This window comes from Melanerpes formicivorus, unplaced genomic scaffold, assembly GCF_026170545.1.
Source record: "Melanerpes formicivorus ecotype bairdi unplaced genomic scaffold, bMelFor1.0.p_v2 SCAF_519, whole genome shotgun sequence".
Lineage (NCBI taxonomy): Eukaryota > Metazoa > Chordata > Aves > Piciformes > Picidae > Melanerpes > Melanerpes formicivorus.
In genome coordinates, this window is record NW_027142871.1 from 40,001 (window position 1) to 43,779 (window position 3,779).

The window sequence follows — 3,779 nt, forward strand, 5'->3', positions numbered from 1 at the left end:
TGGGCAGGGAAGGCGGCACCGGCGCCCCCGGAGGGGACGGTGCCTCTCCGACCCTGGCGGGCCGGGCTCCTCCCGCGAAGGCTGCGGACGAGGCGGCCCGGCAACCCGCTGACGCGGCTAGTTCCCTCGCGTGCGCACGCAAGCACACGCTTCCCGACTCCACGCGGCCACAGAGGCCGGCTGGGGCTCCCCCGCCCCCGAGGCCGGCCCCTGGCTGCCAGATCCCGGGCACGATTCAGGCAGCAGCAGCGGAAGCGAGCGATACCGACACGCCCGGCGGGGAGAAGGCCCTCGTCTCTCTCCCCGCCTTGCCACGGGAGCACCGGGACGTGCTAGAGGAGACAGCGACCCGCGGAAGCGGGGCGCGCCCCCGGCACGCCAGGACCTTAGAGCCGGGGCGGCTCGCTCGGCAGCGGGCGGGGGTACGGGCCACAAAGCCGCCCTTCTCAGGCTAGAGGTTTCATTTAGGGAGGAACCCTCGGGGACCCCACCCGGGCAGGTGAGGCCTCACGCGCGGCGCCGCTTTTAGCCCCTTTTAACTTTCGCGACGCCGCCGCCTCGCTCTCGGCTCGGCCAACCCCCGCCACACGCAGCTGCTCGCGGCCGGCACCCGCGGGTACCCGGAACCGAGGACGACACCGGCGCCTCACGCGTTTTAGGACACCTGAAAACTCACGGGGCCACGCAGCAGTCACAAAGCCGGTTGCGGTAGACCGGTCCCCGAACCCTGCCCCAGCGCCGGGGGGGAGGTGGAAAGGGGAGGATGCGGCAAGGCACGCGCCGGGCCGCTAACGCCACGGCTCCCCCCCGCTCGAGCCGCTCGGGGCTGGGGGAACGAGGACGACACCTCACACGCGACGGGAAGCGAAGTGGAAAGGAAGACCGCCCTTGCCCTGCCGGCCGGGGGCCCTTTCCGACGCGACCCGAAAGGCCTCATCGATCAACAAGGACAGAAGGAAAGGAAGCCAGCGGAGGCCCCACGGCCTCGCTCTTCTGGGACAGACACAGCCACGCGCACCCGCCACCGCCCTCGGGAGCAGCCAGCAGGCACGGGGCTCGGCGTGCGGGCAACACGCCGGCGGAGCAAACGGGGCGCCCTCCAGAGATGGGGGGGGGGGGCAAGCTGCACCGGGCCGCACCGGCTCACAGGGCACCTCTGCCTCCCCGAAATGTGGGCTTGCATTTTCCCTCAAGCTGCACCGAGTTACATCTCCATCACGGGGCGCCCCTCTGGAGCCAGGAGGAAGCCGTGCTGGGGCACCGGCTTGCCCTCCTCCCCCCATGCCGGGCTCCATAGCATACGAGTGGCCAGTCACCGCCGCTGGCTTTTCCCTTAGATGCCGTGCCCCCGCGGGCTGCGGCTTTGGCCATGGGGGGGAACCCCCGTGAAGAGGGTCCAGTGCTGGGAACTCTCTCTGCCCCTTACCGGGCTCTCTCTCGCCGTGCCTGGACGGGCTTGCTTTCCATTCTTGGTGGGACCGACGCCGGCACCACGTCTCCCCGGCTTTCTCTGCCCCCGTGCCCCACCGGGCAAACTTCGCTTCGGGGGTTCCACACTTCGGCAGTGGCCGGCGCCAGCCACTCCTCAACTTTTTTTCTTTTCCCCGCTTTCGTTGCCGAGCCCGGGCTGGGCTCCGGCTCACGGACGAGCGAAACCCATCCAACACCGCTGAGGGTGCGCCAGCGGCCGCTCCAAACCGCCGCGCCTTTGTTCGGCCCCGCGGGTCCCCTCTCTGACCCGGGCGAAAGCCACCGAGAAGCCAGACGGACCCCTGCCCAGCCGCCTGGCGGGTGGCTTGGAGCAGCCGCTCGGCAGCGCTGCCCTGGGAGTGCTCGGCGTCGCTTGTTCCCTCATATACGGAACTGGAGGGCCGTCAGCTCCGCGAGCGCACAACCAGCCGACCTCCGCCCAGCGGCAGGTCGCAGAAATCACGCCGGCTTGTACGATGACGTAGGCGGAGGCAGAGCGCAACAGCGACCCCTTGGCGACAAGCGCGATCTCCGCGGAGAGCACGTCTACTCGCCGAGGGAGAGCACGTCTACTCGCCGAGGGAGAGCACGTCTACTCGCCGAGGGAGAGCACGTCTACTCGCCGAGGGAGAGCACGTCTATTCGCCCAGGGAGAGCACGTCTACTCGCCCAGGGAGAGCACGTCTACTCGCCCAGGGAGAGCACGTCTACTCGCCGAGGGAGAGCACGTCTACTCGCCCAGGGAGAGCACGTCTACTCGCCCAGGGAGAGCACGTCTACTCGCCCAGGGAGAGCACGTCTACTCGCCGAGGGAGAGCACGTCTACTCGCCGAGGGAGAGCACGTCTACCCGCCGAGGGAGAGCACGTCTACTCGCCGAGGGAGAGCACGTCTGCTCGCCGAGGGAGAGCACGTCTACCTCCCGCCTGAGGGAGAGCACGGGGGGGGGGGACAAAGACAGGCGGCAGCAGCTTCGGTGAACGTCACCCGGGAGGCGACCGGGGCTGTCCCGGGGCAGTCCCGGGAAGCCGGCGTCCGACACAGGGAACCGTCAGCTGCCGGACCGGGGCGAATCCCCGCGGCCACGGCAGGGGTGGGGGCTCGAAGACAGCCGGCAGCCGCTTCGGTGAACGTCACCCGGGAGGAGACTGGGGCCCTCCCGGGACCGTCCCGGGAAGACGACGTTCGGCACGAGATCCCGGCCGCGGCCGGACCGGCTCGAAGCCTCGCGGTCCCGGCAGCAGCCGGAGCCGCTCGCCGCCTCGGGCTCCCGGCCCCCTACAGATCCGGCGACTCGTTCGCGGGCGGCGGGGGGAGGCAGTGGAGGGGGTGCGGGGAGAAGCGGCAGCGGAGGCGGAGGGGGGGGGGGGCTCGAAGACAGCCGGCAGCCGCTTCGGTGAACGTCACCCAGGAGGCGATCGGGGCCGTCCCGGGGCCGTCCCGGGATGCCGGCTTCCGGCACGGGGTCCCGGCCGCGGCCGGACCGGCTCGTATCCCCGCGGCTCCGGCAGGGGGGGGGGGGCTCGAAGACAGCCGGCAGTCGCCTCGGTGAACGTCACCCGGCCGGCGACCGCGGCCGTTCCGGGGCCGTCCCGGGAAGCCTGCGACAGGCACGGGGTCCCAGCCGCGGCCGGACCGACTCGAAGCCCCGCGGCCCCGGCACGGGGGAGGCCCAAAGACTGGCGGCAGCCGCTTCGCTGAACGTCACCCGGCCGGCGACCGGGGCCGTCCCGGGGCCGTCCCGGGATGCCGGCATCCGGCACGGGGTCCCGGCCGCGGCCGGAGCGGCTCGAATCCCCGCGGTCCCGGCAGCAGCCGGAGCCGCTCGCCGTTCGGGCTCCCGGCACCCTACGGATCCGGCGACTCGTTCGCCGGCGGCGGGGGGAGGCAGTGAAGGAGGTGCGGGCAGAAGCGGCAGCGGAGGCGGAGGGGGGGGGGGGGCTCGAAGACAGCCGGCAGCCGCTTCGGAGAACGTCACCCGGCCGGCGACCGCGGCCGTTCCGGGGCCGTCCCGGGAAGCCTGCGACAGGCACGGGGGTCCCGGCCTCGGCCGGACCCGCACTGGGTGCCGCCGCCTCGGGCTCTCGGGACGGTATGGATCCGCCGACTCGTTCGCCGGCGGTGGGGGGAGGCAGTGGAGGGGGTGCGGGGAGAAGCGGCAGCGGAGGCGGAGGGGGGGGGGGGGCTCGAAGACAGCCGGCAGCCGCTTCGGTGAACGTCACCCGGCCGGCGACCGGGGCCGTCCCGGGGCCGTCCCGGGATGCCGGCTTCCGGCACGGGGTCCCGGCCGCGGCCGGACCGGCTCGAATC